This window comes from Phoenix dactylifera, chromosome 2 (assembly GCF_051530095.1).
Source record: "Phoenix dactylifera cultivar Ajwa chromosome 2, Ajwa_hap1_PhDact_Kaust_v1.1, whole genome shotgun sequence".
Classification (NCBI taxonomy): Eukaryota; Viridiplantae; Streptophyta; class Magnoliopsida; order Arecales; family Arecaceae; genus Phoenix; species Phoenix dactylifera.
The window spans coordinates 18,097,611-18,110,971 of record NC_143191.1 but is presented as its reverse complement, the minus strand read 5'-3'; positions in this window follow the sequence as shown (position 1 = coordinate 18,110,971).

Here is a 13,361-nt window from a genome sequence, read left to right as displayed (position 1 = left end):
AAAACTAACTTCATTCATCATACCCTCCTTTATATAGAAGGAAAGGTTGGCAAAGGATAAGGATAAGGACTACACAGAATTTTAAATTGGACTCCTAATTATATGTGGACTCAATTCAAAATTTAAATTTTCTAATTGACCAATCAAAGGCCTTGACACCTAAGCCTAGACACCTAAGATCCATATCTATGGCATGTGGATTGAAACCCATCAAAAGGAATTCAGCCGCATGCCATGAATATTTATCTAGGTGGAACTCCTTCTCGGGTACCAACATCAGCATAAAGTTCGGGAGACTTCTCAAATGTCATCTGATATCTAAATTTTATGTTCTTATAGTCATTGGAAAGCTACGGATGTCTACTTTCCAACAAAATTTTAATCAACTTAATCAGACTTCTATAGCTCCCAAAATATTCAAAATACCACATGGTGTTCAATCTATCACGGATTTCAACTGGATCTGAACTCTGAATTTCTTCCACATGTGAGAGGTCTTCATGGTTGAACTTCTCTATATTTTGACATGTGACCACTTCTAATTAGCCATGGACCCATTCACGCCTTGGACTCAATCTAATTGACACTGAAGAGGCTAACCCATTGTGAATCAAATCACTTATTGCAGGGACTCAATCTAATTTCAGCTTGGACTCAACTATTCTCGGACTCAAATTCTCTTCACCCCTCACCCAATGTCCCACGCCATTAGAATGAGGGTGGTGCTCCTGCATCAACTCTCCCTGGCTGGAAAAAGACTCGACTCTGTCGAGTTCTGTGACTGATAGAGCTCGTAGAGATCTGGGTTCAGCCGTTGGACTTCTTTCGTCTTCAACCAAGAGCAATCTGAAATTGGTCTGCCCTTCCATTTAACCAAAAATTTTTGATATCCCCCTCGACGTGTGGACACAATCTGATCATCCAAGATGTCTTCAATGGTGTCTTTAGGGGCTGATCGACATAGTAATGATGGGGGTACGGCTGGAGGGTCTTCATCTTCAGCAAAGTGACCTTCGTAGAGCTGCAGGTCTTCAACATTGAAAATTGGGCTAACCTGCAAGTCTTCAGGCAAATCAAGCACATATGCATTAGGTCCCATTCGTTTCAGTACCTTGAAGGGGCCGGCGCGACGAGGACGTAGCTTCTGAAAATTTCTACGAGGGAAGTGTTCAGCACTCAACCGCGTCATCACAAGGTCTCCTTCTTTGAATTCCAGGGGACGTCGCTTCAAGTCTGCTTGTTGCTTGTAAATCTCGGTGTTGGTGACCAAACGACGTTGAACTTCAGTATGGATGTCTTGTATGTGCCTAGCGAAGTCTTCACCACCTTCGCTGGTCCTTGTGTTGATAGGAAGTGAAAGAGTAGATGCCCTACAAGCCAATTGCAATATGTATTGCGAAGGGTTTTTCTTTTGATTTGTCCAAATCATGTACATGACATTTAAATATGAATAAAGGCATTATATTTTATCACATGCTGTTGATTATATTTATGATAAACTCCTTAGATTAGGACAATGGTTTTAAGACTATGATGAGATCATACTAGTGAGACTTAAAATCCTAAAATCCTAATCTTAAATATTCCCAGTCATTGGTACATTGAGTCGGGGATCAATGATTACCGGAAAGACTGGCATGTCTTATGTATGCTCGATGCAGAGGATGATTGATCTCACAATCATTTGTGTGGAGACACTAATACAAAGATATGGGTGCTCATTAGAAGAATGAGTTCACTGAATTGACCTACAAAGAGAAATCTTATGAAGTCTTACTTACATGTCAAAAGATGATTCTCTTAGTGGGAGTTGTGCAACTGATCCTTTGACCTGAGATCACCATGGTATCTTGTGCACATGAACCTATGTTTTGGTTTACACTCATTCATGACAATAAGTTATGTACGAGGTCTTCTGGATATGGTGGATTGTGTACGAAGATTATGAGTAGGTCAACAAGGAATTAATCACTTCTAGTAAGAGAAGATAGCATCCTATTTATTCTAATCATATGATAATTCAGGAAGCCTTTGATCAAAGCAGAATGAAAATTAGAAAGAGTTTCTAATGTTTCATTATTTGAATTATCATTAAAAGATTGAGAAAAATATGAATATGAAATTGAGTTTGACATATATTCATACTCATATACATATTTGGGATGCAGTTTGATTAAAGGATTGAATTGCATGGTAACTCAAAACAGCTGAAGGCCATATTAAGAAGGATAAAGGTCCACTCCTTCTTATAGATGGCACTTCTAAAAGGAAATCGGGAAATAAGCGTTCTAAGAAATGATTGAACCCCAAGAGTAGCATCAAAAAGAAAAAAGGAAAGAAAAACTCCGGATCAAGTACCTGTTTTCATTGCGGCAAAGCTGGCCACTGGAAAAGGAATTGCAAGAGTTTTCTTGCAAGTATGAAGACCGATGCAAGAGTTGCATCAAAAGGTATGTTTATGTTACATGCCAACTTGTCATTAAGTTCTTCAAATTCAAATTCATGGGTATTGGATACCGGCTGTGGTTTTCACATTTGCAAATCTTTGCATGGACTACAGAAAATTAAAATTTTGAAGAAAGGTGACTTCGAGCTGTATGGCGCTGGAGGAGAGTCCATCCAGGCTGAAGCTGTTGGAACCTACAACTTGGAGTTACCTTCGGGAGAGCTCCTACAATTAGAAGATTGTTATTATATGCCCAAAATTATTAGAAATGTAATTTCCATTCCTTTGTTGTTAAAGAAAGGATTTGAAATTAATGGAAAGGGCAATGGTTGCTCTATTTATTTTTCTAATAAGCATCTTTGCAATGGCATTATGGAAAATGGTCTTCTTGTTTTATTACTTAATGACAATGTCTTTCATATTAATAAAAGCAATAAAAGAAAGAGAGAGGAAGTAAATAACATCCTTCTTTGGCATTGCCGACTTGGTCACATAAGTGAATCAAGAATCAACAAGTTATACAAAGAAGAGTTCTTTGATCCTTATGATTATGAATCATTAGGAACTTGTGAATCTTGTCTTATGGGTAAAATGACTAAGTCTCCATTCACTGGACATGGAAAAAGGGCAAGTGAGTTATTAGGACTTATACACACAGATGTATGTGGTCCTATGACAACTCCAGCTAGAGGTGGATACTCTTACTTCATCACATTCACTGATGATTTATCAAGGTTCGGATATGTGTATCTTATGAAACATAAATCCGAAGCTTTTGATAAGTTTAAAGAGTATCAAAGTATGGTTGAAAAACAAACCGGAAAGTGTATTAAAATCCTTCGATCTGATCGAGGAGGTGAATACCTTTCTAGTGAGTTTTTAAATCATCTTAAAGAAAAGGGCATTCTCTCTGAATGGACACCTCCGTATACGCCACAATTAAATGGTGTAGCTGAACGAAGGAATCGTACTTTATTAGATATGGTACGGTCCATGATGTGCTTTACTGATCTTCCTATTTCCTTCTGGGGTTTTGCCCTAGAGACTGCTGCACTAATATTAAACAGGGTACCTTCTAAGTCTGTACCTAGCACTCCATATGAGATATGGAGAGGAAAGAAGCCTAATCTTAAGTATCTTAAGATATGGGGTTGTCAAGCTTATGTCAAAAGAAATGTTGGACACAAGCTAAGTGCTAGATCAGATAAATATATTTTTGTAGGTTATCCTAAAGATAGTATAGGATACATCTTCTATCATCCTACCGAACAAAAAGTTTTTGTAGGTAGGCATGCCATTTTCTTAGAAAAAGAGTTTATCTTAGAAAAGGGCAAGGATAGAAAAATAGAACTTGAAGAAGTTCAAGACCTACAAATAGAAACACAAGAAATTCTTCAACCAGATGTACCTATTGATGAGGTACAACCACAACACACATCTCCTCTCCAAAGGTCAGATAGAGTGCGAAGAGCACCTGAGAGGTATGGGTTCATCATTGAGAATGATGAAGCCCACATTGTTCAGAATAATGATCCTCTGACCTATTCGGAAGCTGTCATGAGTAATGACTCTGACAAATGGCTAGAAGCCATGAAATCCGAAATAGATTCTATGTATACCAACCAAGTATGGACTTTGGTTGATGCACCAGAGGGTGTAAACCCTATAGGTTGCAAATGGGTCTATAAGAAAAAGATTGGAGCAGATGGCCAAGTAGAAACCTACAAGGCTAGATTGGTGGCAAAAGGTTTCAGGCAAAAGCAAGGAATTGACTATGATGAAACTTTTTCGCCAGTAGCTATGCTCAAATCTATTCGGATTTTGCTTGCAATAGCTGCATACTATGATTATGAAATCTGGCAGATGGATGTCAAAACCGCCTTCCTTAATGGTTATCTTGAGGAAGAGGTTTACATGACACAGCCAGAAGAATTTGTCTCAAGTAAGAGAGCAAATCAAGTATGCAAGCTTAAGAGATCCATTTGTGGATTAAAGCAAGCATCGAGGAGTTGGAACATTCGTTTTGATACAACAGTCAAAGAGTTTGGTTTTATCAAAAATGTGGATGAACCATGTGTGTACAAGAAGACTAGTGGGAGTGCCATTGTCTTCTTAATATTGTATGTAGATGACATACTGATCATTGGAAATGATATTCCAATGTTACAATCGGTCAAGACTTGGCTGTCAAAAAGCTTTTCCATGAAAGACTTGGGAGAAGCATCCTATATACTTGGTATAAAGATCTATAGGGATAGATCTAAAAGGATGCTAGGCTTGTCCCAGTCTAGGTACATAGATAATGTGCTGAAAAGATTCAGCATGGAAGAAAGTAAAAGAGGTTATTTGCCTATGAGTCATGGCATACGTCTCTCTAAGAAGATGTCTCCTAAGACATCTGAAGAGAGGAATAGAATGAATTCTATTCCCTATGCTTCGGCAGTAGGATCGATTATGTATGCTATGCTATGTACTAGGCCTGATGTTGCTTATGCCTTAGGCATAACAAGTAGATTTCAGGCTGATCCAGGAGAGGATCATTGGATAGCTGTGAAAAATATTCTTAAGTACTTGAGAAGGACTAAAGATATTTTTCTAGTTTATGGAGGATCTGAGTTGAAACTAGAAGGATTTTCTGATTCTAGTTTTCAATCAGATCCAGATGATAGCAAGTCCACTTCAGGGTATGTCTTTACCCTAAATGGTGGTGCAGTGAGCTGGAAGAGTTCCAAACAGCAAACTGTAGCTGACTCAACTACTGAGGCAGAATACATTGCTGTAAGTGAAGCCGCTAAGGAAGCTGTCTGGATGAAGAAGTTCATCTCTGAGTTAGGAGTAGTTCCCGAGATTGCTGGACCAGTCCCAGTTTATTGTGATAACACTGGAGCTGTTGCTCAAGCGAAGGAACCAAGGTCTCATCACAAATCCAAGCACATTCTAAGATGCTTCCATCTTGTTCGAGAGATTGTCGAGAGACAAGACATAGTCATTGAACGAGTAGACACCAAGAACAACCTAGCAGACCCGTTCACTAAAGCTCTACCACAACAGCAGTTCGATCGCCACCTCGATTGTATGGGGATAAAATATAAGAGCGATTGGCTTTAGTGCAAGTGGGAGATTGAAAGAGTAGATGCCCTACAAGCCAATTGCAATATGTATTGCGAAGGGTTTTTCTTTTGATTTGTCCAAATCATGTACATGACATTTAAATATGAATAAAGGCATTATATTTTATCACATGCTGTTGATTATATTTATGATAAACTCCTTAGATTAGGACAATGGTTTTAAGACTATGATGAGATCATACTAGTGAGACTTAAAATCCTAAAATCCTAATCTTAAATATTCCCAGTCATTGGTACATTGAGTCGGGGATCAATGATTACGGAAAGACTGGCATGTCTTATGTATGCTCGATGCAGAGGATGATTGATCTCACAATCATTTGTGTGGAGACACTAATACAAAGATATGGGTGCTCATTAGAAGAATGAGTTCACTGAATTGACCTACAAAGAGAAATCTTATGAAGTCTTACTTACATGTCAAAAGATGATTCTCTTAGTGGGAGTTGTGCAACTGATCCTTTGACCTGAGATCACCATGGTATCTTGTGCACATGAACCTATGTTTTGGTTTACACTCATTCATGACAATAAGTTATGTACGAGGTCTTCTGGATATGGTGGATTGTGTACGAAGATTATGAGTAGGTCAACAAGGAATTAATCACTTCTAGTAAGAGAAGATAGCATCCTATTTATTCTAATCATATGATAATTCAGGAAGCCTTTGATCAAAGCAGAATGAAAATTAGAAAGAGTTTCTAATGTTTCATTATTTGAATTATCATTAAAAGATTGAGAAAAATATGAATATGAAATTGAGTTTGACATATATTCATACTCATATACATATTTGGGATGCAGTTTGATTAAAGGATTGAATTGCATGGTAACTTGCCACTGAAGGGTATTTTTGGTATTTCTACCAAATTCCATATTTTCCGGGTAGACATGACACGTTGCTAGACGTCAATCTTGTCTTATAGGTTTGATCGAACTAAAGAGTTTAATTCGATCATCAATTAGAAAGGATTCTAATTGTTAAGTTCGGGTTCGCGCAGTTTGGACTTAAATCGATTAGAAGAGTTCTAATCAAGTTGGGTCAACTCGCACTCACACCTATTGCTGGCTAAGTATGGAACCCAATGGGTCACACACAAGAAAACTTATCAAGGGTCTAATTGGATTAGATCATGTTTGCAAGATAAACATCCTAGCAGGTGTTGCAAACCTTAGCTCCTGATTCGAACTGGATTCGAATCTGATTCGAACTGGATTCGAATCTGATTCGAACTGGATTCGAATCTGATTCTTAATTGATCTAATTTGATTAGATCATATTCTAATATGGGTTAGCCAAGAGTTGGCACCTAAATTGGCTTGATTTGAGTCTAATTGGATTAGATTTGATAAAACATTTAATTTTGACCGTTGGATCAACATTTGGATGAAGAGAAGGATCAAATGGATGGCGCCATGGATTAGAGCCATTGGATCTTCATCATGGGATGATGGGAGATCATGATCTCGTGATGGACTTGTGATATTGACTTAGTCAACATCAGATGGCGTGAGAAAGAAGGGAATACGGTGAATTTAGAATGGCGCCTCATGAAGAAGTGCCACTTGGATTGGATAAAGATGACACGTCATCATATCCTAACTACTTTCCCTTCAACCGCATCATTCTCTCTCTCCTTCTTTCTTATGGCGCCACCAATAAGGGCCTTTGGATCATCATCTAGCCTTGATCAATGGTTGAGATTGCTCCCTATTTTTCATGCGTGAGAAGAAATGAAGAGAGGCATGAGTACGGTGGATTTCATGAAGAGATGCTTAGGGAATGGATAAGGATGAAGCGCCATATCATAAGCACTTCATCTTATCCTAACTACTTCTGATATGCCCTCTCATCAAATGACACATCACTTGATCTCACGCCCCTCTTCATGCATGAATGGATGGCTACAATGCATCCGTACGCCATCTATAAATAGGGAATGCTCCCGGTGTTTTTTAAATCATCGGAAATCAATCCAACTCTCTCTCTCTCATGTCCCTTCTTTCTTACATTAGTTTCTTTCTTTCTAACATTGCTTCTAGTGTGTCCTAAGCCAAGACAAGGTGGTCTTCATTAGGACAAAAGGATTAGAAGTGATTTTAGAAGGCTAAAGAAAAATAGAAAGGAAGGAAAGCAAGCCGTTAGAGTTCTTTAGAAGAATTCTGCATTAAGGATCAAAAGTCTTTGGAGCTAAAGTCTTGATCAAGTTTTCGTGTGGATCACCATTGGAGGGCGGACACTTGGACGCCTCGTAGAGATTGTACACTTTGGATTAGCATTTGAGGTATTCTACTAATTCTGCATTTATTTTATATTATTTGATTGTAATCATTAAGGTGATCTAGGCTTAAAAGGGTTTCATGCATAGGGACTTTATTAAGAAAATTTTAAAATCCCTAGCTTCCGCTGCCCATTATGACATGCTAGAACCCTTAGGAAGTGGTACAAGATCAATAGGCCGCCGCGGCTTCAACCCGAGAACAATCTCGAAAGGTGACAATCCTGTGGTACGGTTGACACTGCTGTTGTAGGCAAACTCGGCATGGGGTAAAATCAGATCCCATGACTTCACATGATCCCGGACTAAGCATCGAAGAAGGTTCCCAAGACTGCGGTTGACCACCTCGGTCTGCCCATCGGTTTAGGGGTGATAGGCGCTGGAGAAGGAAAGACGGGTGCCAAGCTTCGCCCAAATTGTCTTCCAAAAATAGCTAACGAACTTGACATCACGATCAGATACAATAGTCTTCGGGAGCCCATGTAGACAAACCACTTCTTTCAAGAACAAATCAGCAACTCGTGATGCATCATAAGTCTTCGCACAGGGCACAAAGTGCGACATCTTTGAAAACCTATCAACAATGACAAAAATAGAATCATATCCTCGTACCGTCTTGGGCAACCCAAGCATGAAGTCCATGCTGAGGTCCTCCCATGGTGAGCTCGGCAATGGCAGTGGAGAGTAGAGGCCAGCATTGGATTTTGTTCCCTTGGCTAGTTGACAAGTTCGGCAATGTTTGATGATTCGGCGGACATCCTTGCGCAAGGTTGGCCAATAGAACCTATCCTCCATCATAACGACGGTCTTGTCACGCCCGAAGTGACCAGCAAGACCTCCCCCATGAACCTCCTGGATGATGTGGTCGTGAAGAGAGGTTTCTGGAATACATAGGCGTGTGCCACGGAAGAGAAAGCCGTCATGGATCGAAAAATCAGAATGCTGCCGGTGACTCCCTGCTGAAATTTCAGTGTAGATAGGCTGAAAATATGCATCAGTAGAATATAGAATTTTCAGATCATTGAAGCCCGTTACTTCTGCATTCAAGAGGGTGAGAACATGTGTCTTCCGGCTAAGGGCATCAGCGACTCGATTTTCTGCACCCGGCCTATGCTTCAATACAAAAGTAAATTGCTGCAGCACATCCACCCATCTCGCATGTCGCGTACTTGGCTTCTTTTGTGAATTGATGTGCTTTAAAGAGTCATGGTCGGTGTACATGACAAACTCTCGATGTAGAAGATAATGCTTCCAATGTTTAAGAGTTTGAACCACAGCATAAAACTCAATATCATAAGTGGAATACCTTCGCTTGGCGTCGTTGAGCTTTTCACTGTAGAAGGTGACGGGATGACCTTCTTGGCTCAGAACTCCACCAATCCCAATGTGAGAAGCTTCACAAGCGACTTCAAAGAGCTGATCAAAGTCTGGAAGTCGAAGAATTGGGGCTTGGGTTAGACGTTCCTTGATGTCTTCAAAGGCTCTAGTGGCGGCCGGCGTCCAACGGAAATTTTCAGCCTTCATACAATTGGTGATTGGTGCTACTGTGCTGCTGAAATTTCTTATGAACCGACGGTAGAAGGAAGCCAAGCCATGGAAGCTCCTCACCTCATGAATGTTACTTAGCGTCGGCCACTGATAGTCAACTTTAAAGACCACGCAATAGCACGTATCTAGTAGGATAGTGATTACGGGTATCGATCCACAGGGATTGGGGTACAGTTATTTTTTTTTTAAAATAAAATATTTAAAAAGGAAAATTTGTAAAGAAAATTAAACTAAAAAATTTAATGAAAATGCAATTGAAGTGATATCAGTTTGAGAGAACCTAGGGCAGAAAATTCACCACTAACATCGGAACAAGGGTTATTTGTATTTTAATTTATTCTTGGATTAACATGCAAATTGACTACAAGCCTAATAAGCATTTAAATAAAAATCTCACAAAAGTAATTTAGGAACATCCATCTTCGGTGGCATGAAATGTCTACCCTAAACTAATGTGGCAGGACACTGCATCTTCCCTAAGCATGGGTGATCTTTTATTAACTTAGTGATCATGAAGAACAGTTGTATAAACGTCATATTTAAAATCACAAAAATTAAATATAAGATAAAAGAGGATATCCATTAAAAATAATAAGTTCATACAACTCCAAGAATATAAAAATTAAATACATAAAAACCTGTGTTCCTTTGTTAGGGCTGCATCCGGCCCTAGGGAGGAGATCAGTCTTCCATGGAGTCGTGGGCGACAGTAGCAGTGGCACAGCAGCGGGCTCCCATTTCTTCTTTTCTTCCTCCCTTCTCTAGATCTCTCCTTCCTTCTCTAGCAATTCATTATTTTTTTCTTTTGAGAAGGCATTCCCAAAAAGATCCAAACTTCTCTCCCTCCTCTGTTTCCCGTGGGACTCCGCCTCCGAAGGGCTGGTTCGGAAGGAGGGGAACTCATCCTTTTATAAGCTCCGCATCCCCTCTGTTTCATCCCGTGGATATGGTCTTCCGGATGGGAAGATAAGGACGGCTGAAGATGATGATCCACGAGAGGTTGATCCACGGCTGCTGCTGGCTGTGATTCACGTGAAGCTCGGAACGGTTGAAGCAGAACTGGGAAGATCGCGTGGAAGATGCGGAAGCGTGGGAAGCTTCATCACGGATGGTTGCTGGCCGAGTTTATCCTTGTGAACGGTGGGATGTTTGACTTGTGGAGGCAGTGGGATAGGAATGAATCATGAACGGGATGGGAAGTGTTCTCAGAATCTGGATGGATCAAAAACCAATCCGAACTGATGTTGAAGATCTGCTGGGAGATTGGATGAACTTGTTCGCAGATGATTCGGGAGGATGAGGATGAATACGGAGACGTGGAAGCTAGGGAGATATTTGCGGATGGAGTGGACCATGGTCGCTGAGACTTTGCTCTATTTTTGGACACAGGGGATCCCATGCGAATGTGGAGCAAGGGAGATGATTTGTGAGAAGAAATCTGGAATGATGGGGCGGTAATCTTTGAGTTCGGTTAAGGAAGAGATGCTCACTGGCTTGGAAGAAGTTGTTCCGAAACAGGGGAGCTAGGAACGGAATGGGATGAAGATGGAGGAGTAGTCTGTTTTGCTAAGCTGAGGAGCTTGATCTGCGGACGCGACGTGGGCGATGCTCACGGATGGGATTTGAGATGATCCGGAAGCATAGGAGATGAAGATGAACCGCGGGCTGGGATGCAATCCGTGGGATAAGGATGCTGGGAACAAACGTGTGAGCTGGGAGATTATTCAGAAGAAAGGGAACTCATCGTGAAGCTCGGGATGTTCACGGAGATGATGCTTGATCCGATCCGCGGCAGCTGGGATGAACTTGGACGTTGGGAGATTAAGCCGGAAGAGATCTTTGGGTGACGATTGGCTTGGTTCGAAAGAGGGAAGAGAGATACGGCTGTGATGTGGAGCAATGTATGCGGATGGGAAGGAAGCAGAGGAGGCTGTGAACGGTGGATAAGAACTAAAGTTGGTTGGGAGATGATAGGATGTTATCCGGAGGGATATTGGCTCATGGAAAGAAGGAAATGGCTGGGAGATGATGAGGTTTCGGATGCTGAACCGGACGCGTGGGAAGATGAGCTGGGACATTGAAGAGGATGTGAGGATGGCTGCTGGAACGTTGGGATAAGGTTGATTGCAAGAACAGGGGAGATACCGTGTGAGATTTCTCATGTGGATGGTTGAATCAGGCATATCCGAACGCGATCGGGATGAAGGGAATTCGGATAAGGAATACCCGGATATGCTGGGAGGAATCCGGGATGATGGAGTTGGGATGAGGATGCAGATGGGCTTTGTTTGGTAAGAAAACGTGGGAGGGATGATTTGCTTGGCATGCATCGCGGGAGAAGCTGACTTGGTTTTGTGGGACACGGGATGCTATCCTGGCTGGCAGCGGGATATGGATGAAATGAATCCGAAAGAAGATGAAGTTGCTGGGATTTTGTGGAAGTCTTTGTAGGGTGCTTGGATGCGGAATAGGGGTTGTATTTGGGTGTGGGAAGATGTTGTGTGACGAAGGGAATGGGCGCCTGGGACATGGATTTGATCATGGGATGAAGATGAATTGCGGATGCCGGGGATGCCGTGAGTTGGTTTAAGTCCGCGAGGGGGCGTGGTGCTTGCTCTGTTCTTTGGACATGGGAGGGGGAGTGTCGTGGACACGGGTTCAGCTGTAAACACGGCCTGCACACATTAGTTCAGACATTATCCTAATTAGTTCGACTTGACCTGCACACATTAGACTAGACTAGTAAAATCAAGCAAACTCGAATTATTTCTAATAATTTATTAAAATGCAATGATATAGGAGATTGAATTTTCTTATGTTTAAATTTAAAATATATGCGTAAAAATAATGATAAGTGCTATAAGTAAGATATTAATTTATGTATTATTTAGCACTTATCACACCCCCCAACTTACATTTTGCTAGTCCTCGAGCAAAATAATAGAAAAAACTAACTCACTTTCGCAGGAATCACGATTGTATTTACCGTATGCAATAAGGCTTTAAATCCCTAGGTGGCCCTAGTGGACGAGTTTTGTCTCGTGAGGATTTTCGGCTCAGATACCCACAAACTGTGGTCTCTTTCCAATTTATTTTATCGTTACATAAAATCTAATTTCAAATGCATAAGTGCCAATAATTTCAAAAGCATATAAAGTTTTAATTACTAAGTCAGCCCAAATCCTACGTCAGTATGCAACTTAAGTTGAAATCATTAAGTTTCCGTTAGGGAGTTGTAAGATTTATTTATACTTGGGTGCTCGGTGATATCCGGACCGTACACAAGCTAAGGCTTTAGATTCCCCAAAATACTGCTAAAGTTGGTAGTTTCCAAGAATTGGTCAAATAAAACCTAATCACTTATTCAAAATCATCCTATCTTACAGAATTCCGAGAGTTGTGGATGTTTACTTTAATACCTCATGGGCTTTATCTGTAATATTCCAGTTTACCCGAATTTTTACAACGACGGCTTTCACACTATCATCTTTTTCAAGGTCAATATTATTTTCTCTTTCTTTTTTTTTATGCACTTTTACTCTTGTAATGATTCCTCCGTGTAACAAGCATTCAGTCAACACTCCCACACCAGATGGCATAAGGTGTTGGGCATCAAGACTCCCCTACGGACCTATGCTCGGGTTCATCATCACAAGCCCGCTGACCTTTGACAATAGGTAGCCCTTTTCTATGTACCTGACTAAATTTACTCTTTCTATTTTATTTTTATTTTTATTTTTATTTTTATTTTTTTTTGAGATAAAAGTGAATTAGATAAGTATGATTCATCAGGACTCAAGGTTGCTACCAGACTTAACAACATAATGTTGAACCTAACCTTTAGAAGTGTAGGCCATGTGTGTTGTGAAATTCCAAAGTAAAAAATTATCTTACAACTCGCTAAAAGAACTTTTAATAAAAAGAACTCAAATTGACTTACTCCTGACTAGTTATTAG